Raw genomic sequence first — 13,075 nt, forward strand, 5'->3', positions numbered from 1 at the left:
TCCTTGGAATACTTCTTCCCAGTCCCTTGTGGCCTGCAAATTTTCTTAGGAGCTATCAGCTGACATTCTCAGGGGAACTCCTTTGTCGGCACTCTCTGCTTTTGTCTTGCTGCTTTTAAGAAACTTGCGCGTGGTTAACCTTTGGCGTTTTAATTATGATGTACCTTGGTGTGATCGACGCTGGGCCACTTTTGATAGGAGTTCTGTGTGCTTGCCGGCCTTGTATGTGTATTCCCTTCAGCAACGTGGGGAAGTTTTCTTTCATTATATTTTCAAAGAGGTTTTCATTTCCTCCCTTTTTTATCCCTCTCCTTCTGTCAGCCCTATGAGTTGGGTGTTGGTAGGTTTGAGGATTTTCCAGAGGCTCCTGAGCCTCTCAGTGTTGTATTGGCTATATTTCTTTCCCTCATGTATATACTCCTCTTTCTTTGGTGCTTGAATACACGTTTCTCTATTTCCCAACAACTCTCTGCCCGCCCTACCCAACCCTACCTCCCACCCTCACTTTTAAGCCCCTTGGCTTTGTCCACAGGCCTCCTAACGTGTTCTTTCACGGCCCTTTCCCTTCCTTCCGCACCTCTTATGGCCCTACACTCTCCGCTCCGGTTACTCTCAGTTTGTTCTTCATTTCAGTGACTCTGGCCACAATTTGTAGGTTCTACTCATGGGTGAGATCATATGGTAGCCGTCTTCCCCCACCTGACTTCCTTCAATTAGCATGAAGCTGCCTGGTTCTGTCCGTGTAGTCATGAAGGGTAGGAGCTCCTGCTTTCCTTGTGTCGGGAGGTACTTTTATTGTGCAAAAGTACCACAGTTCGTGGATGCACTCATGCAGTGATGGGCACCCGGGCTGCTTCCTGCACTTGGCTCTGGTAAATGAAGCTGCTGTGAACATTGGGGTGCACAGGTTCTGTTGTGTTAGTGTTTCTGGATTCATAGGGTGAAATCAACAGCAGTGGAATTGCTGTGCCAGGTGGCAATTCCAGTTTGAGTTTCTAGAGGAGGTGCCATAGTGTTTTCCTCTGTGTTTTCACGGTTCGCATTCCCACCGACAGTGCACTAGGATTCCCTTTTGTCCACCACCTCAGCAGCACTTGGCCTTTGTTGATTTGTTTACCATGGCCCCTGTGACCGGTGCTGGGAGGAACCTTAGGGTGGTTTTAATGGCTTCTCTCTGATGGCTGGTTTTGCTGAGGATCCTCTCATATGTCTCTGGGCCTCTGTGCTTCCTCCTTGGAGAGATGTCTCCTCAAGTCCTTTACCCTTTTGTCAATTGGATCGTTTGTCTCCAGGGTGTGAAGTCGTGTGAGTTCTCTCTATGTTCGGGACACCACAAGCCTTGTCCCAGTTATCACTGGCAAGTGGTGTTTTCCCATACAGTTGGTCCCCTTTTCATTTTGCTAAAGGTTCTTTCGCCACGCAGAAGCTGGAGAAATTCTGATGGAGTCCAACTTGTCCATTGTCTCCTTCGTGACCCTTGGCCTAAGGGTGAGAATCCTGGTGAGAAGATTGCTGTGTGGAATATCTGAGGGATTCCTGCCAGTCTTCAGCTCTAGAACTTTTATGGAATGACAGCATGTTTCCGTCTTTTATCCTTCTTGAGGTTGCTTTTCTTTGTGGCGTAACTTGGTGGTTCAGTTTCATTTTGGTCCCCGTGTAGCAGTGCAGATATTCCAACCACCGTTTGCCGAAGAGGCTCTTTTCATCCCATCATATGCTCCTGGCCCCTTTGTCGAATGTTAAGTGACCATAGAGATTGGGTTTGTGCTGGTCTCTATCCTGTCCACTGCTGTATGCGTCTCTTCCTATGCCAGTAGCAGACGGTTCTGATCACCATGGCCTCGTGTGATTTCAGCTATGATGATCCCACCTAGTTCGTTCTTCTTTATCAGAATTGCTGCAGCTATTCGGGGCCGTTGATGGTTCCAGATAGACGTTGGAATAGTTTCTTCGATGTCCGTGAAATATGTCATTGGTATTTCAATAAGGATTGAGTTGAACCTACAAATGGCGTTGCGTAGACAGGACACTTTGATGGTGTTAATTCTTCCAATCCAGCAACATGTTGCGTGCTGCCATTTGTTGGTGCCTGCCTTAATTTCTTTCTTCCATGTTGTGTACTTTTCTGAGTAGGGGTCTTTCACCTCCTCGGTTAAGATTATTCCTAAGGACTTTGGTTTTCTCGTTGCTGTGTCAGAGGGGATTCGCTCCTGGATTTCACTTCTGATATTTCACTCTTGGTGTGCAAGAAATACTCATGGTTTCTCATTATTGACTTTGTGTGCCTCTGTTGCGCCAGAGTGGCTTACTACGTGAAGTAGTTTCTTGGCGGAGTCTATCGGATTTTCCATGCACACCACGATGTCCTCTGCAAACAATGGCATCTTCCCTCCCTGCTCTCAATTTGGATGGCATTTATTTCTTTTTCTTGCCAGGTCACTGTGGCTAGGACTTCCAGTACTATGTAGTGGTGACAGTGGACATGCTTGTCTTGTTTTCCATCTTCGTGGGAAAGGGTTTAGCTTTAGCCCTATGAGTGGGATGTTGGCTGTAGGTCGTAGATGTGTTTTGTGGCCCTTCTTGCGTGAGTAGATCAAGAAATTAAGATGGCCAAAATGGAGCAGGGAAGAAATGTGAGGAGAGCACTATCCCACAGTGACATGGGATGGATGGAATATTTCAAATTACTGTTATTCTCTAATGGTATATGCAAGCTGATCAAGTCACAACGCTTTCTCAGCCGATAAGTGAATCCTGTAGTAAACTCACCTGTCCTGACCATTGTGTACTTCCCAAACTACAGAACACATGGATGACCGTGATGAATACTTGGCACGGAAGGTATACATGCTTCTGCTGTTTGCATGAAGTATAAGCTGTGGCACACTGTTTGATTTTTATTCTGTCCGGGCCGTGACTTGTTTCTCTGATTGAGGATCACGGCTCTCCCATGAGGCATTAGGGTCACTTTGGTGTGTGCACCCATTTCTCTTTTAGTTAGGATCTTCGGAGACACCATTATACTCTTGCCGTCACAACTGCCTGTTTTGATATACCTACATTCTTCCTGGTTCCTTCAGTGTCTGTGGTGTATTCTCCTTTTCTCTTTAGTGGTTCTTCTTATCCACCAGGCCCCTGACAAAAAAAGTTCAACAACTAACACCTAATGTAATCATATCCAAAGCCTGTCCTCATCGGTATGAGGACTCGGCTCCATAGCCACTCTGCATGAATGTATAGTTGGCGTCCATACTTTCATAGAATTGAGGATCATTATTTTGCTTTTCAGATTCTCCTGAAAGAATTTCCTCCCCCAAGGTAATAAATTTTATGTTTTCCTATCGCGGTATTAAGAAGAGATTAAATGAAATGTGTATCATTTACGAGACATTGTCTTCAAAGCTTATTCGGGGCGCCGTTGACGTGAGAGATCGTGGGCCTAAAGACGGAGTGGCAAGGAATTCTGCACGCACATCCAGATCAGGTAAATTTTGTGCCCGAAATTTAAGTCTGGAAAGTCATACGGGAGAACGTTTGTGTGCGCAGACTCTCCTTATTCCGAATTTCTGTCTTTTGCAAGTTTGATGGTAGTTTATCAGTATGAAATGTGGATGCCATTGTTGGGATCCATGTTTGATATTGACAGGAAAAGGAACAAGGAAGAACTGCAAAATGGATACTTTACATAAGGTGGTTTACCTTTTGCTTTGATACCATAAAGTCTCCAGTTTGGAATCCCTACACTCTTTCGGGACTCGTAGATGATAATTGTGGGGCTCTTAGGTTTTCTTACTGTTGCAACGTGCTTCTTTGCACCTGGACATTTCCCTAGGGTAAAACTGAGGTTGCTAACATATCATTTTTTTTAAAGTGTATTTTACTGGTTTTGCTCTCACCGGTGTCCCAAGTTTTTCCCCTCTGCTCCCCTCGTCCAAGTCAACCCCATTCCCTTCAGCCATTCTGCACTTAGTTGAAGTCCGGGGGCATGATTATAAGTTCTCGTGATACTTCACTTGCCATACCGTTCTTGACGTTGCCCTGTCTGCTCAGTACCTACCAATTTGTACTGGCTAATTCCTGCATTTCCCCCCTCCTGCTTCCCCTTCCTCCTCCTGTCTCATAAGCCTCCAAATGATCTCCATAGCGCTGATTGTGTTTCTGTCCTGCTTTTTTGCTTCGTTGGCTTTTGGATCCCATTGTTGATAGCTGTGAATGTATTGCCCTTGAGATGTTCATAGTTTTGATCCTCTTTTTCTTCCGTAAGTGCCTTTAGCTTTTCACAAAATAATGGCTTGGTGACGGGGAACTCCTTTGGCTTTATCTTGCCTGAGGGGCACTGTATGTGTATGTGCCCATTCCGCGACAAACGATAGCTTTGCTGGATAGGGTAGTGGAGCTTGCAGCTAGCTTTGCTTTCCATCCCTTGGAATACTTCTTCCCAGTCCCTTGTGGCCTGCAAATTTTCTTAGGAGCTATCAGCTGACATTCTCAGGGGAACTCCTTTGTCAGGCACTCTCTGCTTTTGTCTTGCTGCTTTTAAGAAACTTGCGCGTGGTTAACCTTTGGCGTTTTAATTATGATGTACCTTGGTGTGATCGACGCTGGGCCCACTTTTGATAGGAGTTCTGTGTGCTTGCCGGCCTTGTATGTGTATTCCCTTCAGCAACGTGGGGAAGTTTTCTTTCATTATATTTTCAAAGAGGTTTTCATTTCCTCCCTTTTTTATCCCTCTCCTTCTGTCAGCCCTATGAGTTGGGTGTTGGTAGGTTTGAGGATTTTCCAGAGGCTCCTGAGCCTCTCAGTGTTGTATTGGCTATATTTTCTTCCCTCATGTATATACTCCTCTTTCTTTGGTGCTTGAATACACGTTTCTCTATTTCCCAACAACTCTCTGCCCGCCCTACCCAACCCTACCTCCCACCCTCACTTTTAAGCCCCTTTGGCTTTGTCCACAGGCCCTTCCTACGTGTTCTTTCACGGCCCTTTCCCTTCCTTCGCACCTTATGGCCCTACACTCTCCGCTCCGGTTACTCTCAGTTTGTTCTTCATTTCAGTGACTCTGGCCACAATTTGTAGGTTCTACTCATGGGTGAGATCATATGGTAGCCGTCTTCCCCCACCTGACTTCCTTCAATTAGCATGAAGCTGCCTGGTTCTGTCCGTGTAGTCATGAAGGGTAGGAGCTCCTGCTTTCCTTGTGTCGGGAGGTACTTTTATTGTGCAAAAGTACCACAGTTCGTGGATGCACTCATGCAGTGATGGGCACCCGGGCTGCTTCCTGCACTTGGCTCTGGTAAATGAAGCTGCTGTGAACATTGGGGTGCACAGGTTCTGTTGTGTTAGTGTTTCTGGATTCATAGGGTGAAATCCCAGCAGTGGAATTGCTGTGCCAGGTGGCAATTCCAGTTTGAGTTTCTAGAGGAGGTGCCATAGTGTTTTCCTCTGTGTTTTCACGGTTCGCATTCCCACCGACAGTGCACTAGGATTCCCTTTTGTCCACCACCTCAGCAGCACTTGGCCTTTGTTGATTTGTGTACCATGGCCCCTGTGACCGGTGCTGGGAGGAACCTTAGGGTGGTTTTAATTGGCTTCTCTCTGATGGCTGGTTTTGCTGAGGATCCTCTCATATGTCTCTGGGGCCTCTGTGCTTCCTCCTTGGAGAGATGTCTCCTCAAGTCCTTTACCCTTTTGTCAATTGGATCGTTTGTCTCCAGGGTGTGAAGTCGTGTGAGTTCTCTCTATGTTCGGGACACCACAGCCTTGTCCCAGTTATCACTGGCAAGTGTGTTTTCCCATACAGTTGGTCCCCTTTTCATTTTGCTAATGGTTCTTTCGCCACGCAGAAGCTGGAGAAATTCTGATGGAGTCCCACTTGTCCATTGTCTCCTTCGTGACCCTTGGCCTAAGGGTGAGAATCCTGGTGAGAAGATTGCTGTGTGGAATATCTGAGGGATTCCTGCCAGTCTTCAGCTCTAGGACTTTTATGGAATGACAGCATGTTTCCGTCTTTTATCCTTCTTGAGGTTGCTTTTCTTTGTGGCGTAACTTGGTGGTTCATTTTCATTTTGGTCCCCGTGTAGCAGTGCAGATATTCCAACACCGTTTGCCGAAGAGGCTCTTTTCATCCCATCATATGCTCCTGGCCCCTTTGTCGAATGTTAAGTGACCATAGAGACTTGGGTTTGTTGCTGGTCTCTATCCTGTTCACTGCTGTATGCGTCTCTTCCTATGCCAGTAGCAGACGGTTCTGATCACCATGGCCTCGTGTGATTTCAGCTATGATGATCCCACCTAGTTCGTTCTTCTTTATCAGAATTGCTGCAGCTATTCGGGGCCGTTGATGGTTCCAGATAGACGTTGGAATAGTTTCTTCGATGTCCGTGAAATATGTCATTGGTATTTCAATAACGATTGAGTTGAACCTACAAATGGCGTTGCGTAGACAGGACACTTTGATGGTGTTAATTCTTCCAATCCAGCAACATGTTGCGTGCTGCCATTTGTTCGTGCCTGCCTTAATTTCTTTCTTCCATGTTGTGTACTTTTCTGAGTAGGGGTCTTTCACCTCCTCGGTTAAGATTATTCCTAAGGACTTTGGTTTTCTCGTTGCTGTGTCAGAGGGGATTCGCTCCTGGATTTCACTTCTGATATTTCACTCTTGGTGTGCAAGAAATACTCATGGTTTCTCATTATTGACTTTGTGTGCCTCTGTTGCGCCAGAGTGGCTTACTACGTGAAGTAGTTTCTTGGCGGAGTCTATCGGATTTTCCATGCACACCACGATGTCCTCTGCAAACAATGGCATCTTCCCTCCCTGCTCTCAATTTGGATGGCATTTATTTCTTTTTCTTGCCAGGTCACTGTGGCTAGGACTTCCAGTACTATGTAGTGGTGACAGTGGACATGCTTGTCTTGTTTTCCATCTTCGTGGGAAAGGGTTTAGCTTTAGCCCTATGAGTGGGATGTTGGCTGTAGGTCTTAGATGTGTTTTGTGGCCCTTCTTGCGTGAGTAGATCAAGAAATTAAGATGGCCAAAATGGAGCAGGGAAGAAATGTGAGGAGAGCACTATCCCACAGTGACATGGGATGGATGGAATATTTCAAATTACTGTTATTCTCTAATTGTATATGCAAGCTGATCAAGTCACAACGCTTTCTCAGCCGATAAGTGAATCCTGTAGTAAACTCACCTGTCCTGACCATTGTGTACTTCCCAAACTACAGAACACACGGATGACCGTGATGAATACTTGGCACGGAAGGTATACATGCTTCTGCTGTTTGCATGAAGTATAAGCTGTGGCACACTGTTTGATATTTATTCTGTCCGGGCCGTGACTTGTTTCTCTGATTGAGGATCACGGCTCTCCCATGAGGCATTAGGGTCACTTTGGTGTGTGCACCCATTTCTCTTTTAGTTAGGATCTTCGGAGACACCATTATACTCTTGACGTCACAACTGCCTGTTTTGATAAACCTACATTCTTCCTGGTTCCTTCAGTGTCTGTGGTGTATTCTCCTTTTCTCTTTAGTGGTTCTTCTTATCCACCAGCCCCCTGACAAAAAAAGTTCAACAACTAACACCTAATGTAATCATATCCAAAGCCTGTCCTCATCGGTATGAGGACTCGGCTCCATAGCCACTCTGCATGAATGTATAGTTGGCGTCCATACTTTCATAGAATTGAGGATCATTATTTTGCTTTTCAGATTCTCCTGAAAGAATTTCCCCCCCCAAGGTAATAAATTTTATGTTTTCCTATCGCGGTATTAAGAAGAGATTAAATGAAATGTGTATCATTTACGAGACATTGTCTTCAAAGCTTATTCGGGGCGCCGTTGACGTGAGAGATCGTGGGCCTAAAGACGGAGTCGCAAGGAATTCTGCACGCACATCCAGATCAGGTAAATTTTGTGCCTGAAATTTAAGTCTAGAAAGTCATACGGGAGAACGTTTGTGTGCGCAGACTCTCCTTATTCCGAATTTCTGTCTTTTGCAAGTTTGATGGTAGTTTATCAGTATGAAATGTGGATGCCATTGTTGGGATCCATGTTTGATATTGACAGGAAAAAGAACAAGGAAGAACTGCAAAATGGATACTTTACATAAGGTGGTTTACCTTTTGCTTTGATACCATAAAGTTTCCAGTTTGGAATCCCTACACTCATTCGGGACTCGTAGATGATAATTGTGGGGCTCTTAGGTTTTCTTACTGTTGCAACGTGCTTCTTTGCACCTGGACATTTCCCTAGGGTAAAACTGAGGTTGCTAACATATCATGTTTTTTAAAGTGTATTTTACTGGTTTTGCTCTCACCGGTGTCCCAAGTTTTTCCCCTCTGCTCCCCTCGTCCAAGTCAACCCCATTCCCTTCAGCCATTCTGCACTTAGTTGAAGTCCGGGGGCATGATTATAAGTTCTCGTGATACTTCACTTGCCATACCGTTCTTGACGTTGCCCTGTCTGCTCAGTACCTACCAATTTGTACTGGCTAATTCCTGCATTTCCCCCCTCCTGCTTCCCCTTCCTCCTCCTGTCTCATAAGCCTCCAAATGATCTCCATAGCGCTGATTGTGTTTCTGTCCTGCTTGTTTGCTTCGTTGGCTTTTGGATCCCATTGTTGATAGCTGTGAATGTGTTGCCCTTGAGATGTTCATAGTTTTGATCCTCTTTTTCTTCCGTAAGTGCCTTTAGCTTTTCACAAAATAATGGCTTGGTGACGGGGAACTCCTTTGGCTTTATCTTGCCTGAGGGGCACTGTATGTGTATGAGCCCATTCCGCGACAAACGATAGCTTTGCTGGATAGGGTAGTGTAGCTTGCAGCTAGCTTTGCTTTCCATCCCTTGGAATACTTCTTCCCAGTCCCTTGTGGCCTGCAAATTTTCTTAGGAGCTATCAGCTGACATTCTCAGGGGAACTCCTTTGTCAGGCACTCTCTGCTTTTGTCTTGCTGCTTTTAAGAAACTTGCGCGTGGTTAACCTTTGGCGTTTTAATTATGATGTACCTTGGTGTGATCGACGCTGGGCCCACTTTTGATAGGAGTTCTGTGTGCTTGCCGGCCTTGTATGTGTATTCCCTTCAGCAACGTGGGGAAGTTTTCTTTCATTATATTTTCAAAGAGGTTTTCATTTCCTCCCTTTTTTATCCCTCTCCTTCTGTCAGCCCTATGAGTTGGGTGTTGGTAGGTTTGAGGATTTTCCAGAGGCTCCTGAGCCTCTCAGTGTTGTATTGGCTATATTTTCTTCCCTCATGTATATACTCCTCTTTCTTTGGTGCTTGAATACACGTTTCTCTATTTCCCAACAACTCTCTGCCCGCCCTACCCAACCCTACCTCCCACCCTCACTTTTAAGCCCCTTTGGCTTTGTCCACAGGCCCTTCCTACGTGTTCTTTCACGGCCCTTTCCCTTCCTTCGCACCTTATGGCCCTACACTCTCCGCTCCGGTTACTCTCAGTTTGTTCTTCATTTCAGTGACTCTGGCCACAATTTGTAGGTTCTACTCATGGGTGAGATCATATGGTAGCCGTCTTCCCCCACCTGACTTCCTTCAATTAGCATGAAGCTGCCTGGTTCTGTCCGTGTAGTCATGAAGGGTAGGAGCTCCTGCTTTCCTTGTGTCGGGAGGTACTTTTATTGTGCAAAAGTACCACAGTTCGTGGATGCACTCATGCAGTGATGGGCACCCGGGCTGCTTCCTGCACTTGGCTCTGGTAAATGAAGCTGCTGTGAACATTGGGGTGCACAGGTTCTGTTGTGTTAGTGTTTCTGGATTCATAGGGTGAAATCACAGCAGTGGAATTGCTGTGCCAGGTGGCAATTCCAGTTTGAGTTTCTAGAGGAGGTGCCATAGTGTTTTCCTCTGTGTTTTCACGGTTCGCATTCCCACCGACAGTGCACTAGGATTCCCTTTTGTCCACCACCTCAGCAGCACTTGGCCTTTGTTGATTTGTTTACCATGGCCCCTGTGACCGGTGCTGGGAGGAACCTTAGGGTGGTTTTAATTGGCTTCTCTCTGATGGCTGGTTTTGCTGAGGATCCTCTCATATGTCTCTGGGGCCTCTGTGCTTCCTCCTTGGAGAGATGTCTCCTCAAGTCCTTTACCCTTTTGTCAATTGGATCGTTTGTCTCCAGGGTGTGAAGTCGTGTGAGTTCTCTCTATGTTCGGGACACCACAGCCTTGTCCCAGTTATCACTGGCAAGTGTGTTTTCCCATACAGTTGGTCCCCTTTTCATTTTGCTAATGGTTCTTTCGCCACGCAGAAGCTGGAGAAATTCTGATGGAGTCCCACTTGTCCATTGTCTCCTTCGTGACCCTTGGCCTAAGGGTGAGAATCCTGGTGAGAAGATTGCTGTGTGGAATATCTGAGGGATTCCTGCCAGTCTTCAGCTCTAGGACTTTTATGGAATGACAGCATGTTTCCGTCATTTATCCTTCTTGAGGTTGCTTTTCTTTGTGGCGTAACTTGGTGGTTCAGTTTCATTTTGGTCCCCGTGTAGCAGTGCAGATATTCCAACACCGTTTGCCGAAGAGGCTCTTTTCATCCCATCATATGCTCCTGGCCCCTTTGTCGAATGTTAAGTGACCATAGAGACTTGGGTTTGTTGCTGGTCTCTATCCTGTTCACTGCTGTATGCGTCTCTTCCTATGCCAGTAGCAGACGGTTCTGATCACCATGGCCTCGTGTGATTTCAGCTATGATGATCCCACCTAGTTCGTTCTTCTTTATCAGAATTGCTGCAGCTATTCGGGGCCGTTGATGGTTCCAGATAGACGTTGGAATAGTTTCTTCGATGTCCGTGAAATATGTCATTGGTATTTCAATAACGATTGAGTTGAACCTACAAATGGCGTTGCGTAGACAGGACACTTTGATGGTGTTAATTCTTCCAATCCAGCAACATGTTGCGTGCTGCCATTTGTTGGTGCCTGCCTTAATTTCTTTCTTCCATGTTGTGTACTTTTCTGAGTAGGGGTCTTTCACCTCCTCGGTTAAGATTATTCCTAAGGACTTTGGTTTTCTCGTTGCTGTGTCAGAGGGGATTCGCTCCTGGATTTCACTTCTGATATTTCACTCTTGGTGTGCAAGAAATACTCATGGTTTCTCATTATTGACTTTGTGTGCCTCTGTTGCGCCAGAGTGGCTTACTACGTGAAGTAGTTTCTTGGCGGAGTCTATCGGATTTTCCATGCACACCACGATGTCCTCTGCAAACAATGGCATCTTCCCTCCCTGCTCTCAATTTGGATGGCATTTATTTCTTTTTCTTGCCAGGTCACTGTGGCTAGGACTTCCAGTACTATGTAGTGGTGACAGTGGACATGCTTGTCTTGTTTTCCATCTTCGTGGGAAAGGGTTTAGCTTTAGCCCTATGAGTGGGATGTTGGCTGTAGGTCTTAGATGTGTTTTGTGGCCCTTCTTGCGTGAGTAGATCAAGAAATTAAGATGGCCAAAATGGAGCAGGGAAGAAATGTGAGGAGAGCACTATCCCACAGTGACATGGGATGGATGGAATATTTCAAATTACTGTTATTCTCTAATTGTATATGCAAGCTGATCAAGTCACAACGCTTTCTCAGCCGATAAGTGAATCCTGTAGTAAACTCACCTGTCCTGACCATTGTGTACTTCCCAAACTACAGAACACACGGATGACCGTGATGAATACTTGGCACGGAAGGTATACATGCTTCTGCTGTTTGCATGAAGTATAAGCTGTGGCACACTGTTTGATATTTATTCTGTCCGGGCCGTGACTTGTTTCTCTGATTGAGGATCACGGCTCTCCCATGAGGCATTAGGGTCACTTTGGTGTGTGCACCCATTTCTCTTTTAGTTAGGATCTTCGGAGACACCATTATACTCTTGACGTCACAACTGCCTGTTTTGATAAACCTACATTCTTCCTGGTTCCTTCAGTGTCTGTGGTGTATTCTCCTTTTCTCTTTAGTGGTTCTTCTTATCCACCAGCCCCCTGACAAAAAAAGTTCAACAACTAACACCTAATGTAATCATATCCAAAGCCTGTCCTCATCGGTATGAGGACTCGGCTCCATAGCCACTCTGCATGAATGTATAGTTGGCGTCCATACTTTCATAGAATTGAGGATCATTATTTTGCTTTTCAGATTCTCCTGAAAGAATTTCCCCCCCCAAGGTAATAAATTTTATGTTTTCCTATCGCGGTATTAAGAAGAGATTAAATGAAATGTGTATCATTTACGAGACATTGTCTTCAAAGCTTATTCGGGGCGCCGTTGACGTGAGAGATCGTGGGCCTAAAGACGGAGTCGCAAGGAATTCTGCACGCACATCCAGATCAGGTAAATTTTGTGCCTGAAATTTAAGTCTAGAAAGTCATACGGGAGAACGTTTGTGTGCGCAGACTCTCCTTATTCCGAATTTCTGTCTTTTGCAAGTTTGATGGTAGTTTATCAGTATGAAATGTGGATGCCATTGTTGGGATCCATGTTTGATATTGACAGGAAAAAGAACAAGGAAGAACTGCAAAATGGATACTTTACATAAGGTGGTTTACCTTTTGCTTTGATACCATAAAGTTTCCAGTTTGGAATCCCTACACTCATTCGGGACTCGTAGATGATAATTGTGGGGCTCTTAGGTTTTCTTACTGTTGCAACGTGCTTCTTTGCACCTGGACATTTCCCTAGGGTAAAACTGAGGTTGCTAACATATCATGTTTTTTAAAGTGTATTTTACTGGTTTTGCTCTCACCGGTGTCCCAAGTTTTTCCCCTCTGCTCCCCTCGTCCAAGTCAACCCCATTCCCTTCAGCCATTCTGCACTTAGTTGAAGTCCGGGGGCATGATTATAAGTTCTCGTGATACTTCACTTGCCATACCGTTCTTGACGTTGCCCTGTCTGCTCAGTACCTACCAATTTGTACTGGCTAATTCCTGCATTTCCCCCCTCCTGCTTCCCCTTCCTCCTCCTGTCTCATAAGCCTCCAAATGATCTCCATAGCGCTGATTGTGTTTCTGTCCTGCTTGTTTGCTTCGTTGGCTTTTGGATCCCATTGTTGATAGCTGTGAATGTGTTGCCCTTGAGATGTT

This window comes from Desmodus rotundus, chromosome 4 (genome assembly GCF_022682495.2).
Source record: "Desmodus rotundus isolate HL8 chromosome 4, HLdesRot8A.1, whole genome shotgun sequence".
NCBI lineage: Eukaryota > Metazoa > Chordata > Mammalia > Chiroptera > Phyllostomidae > Desmodus > Desmodus rotundus.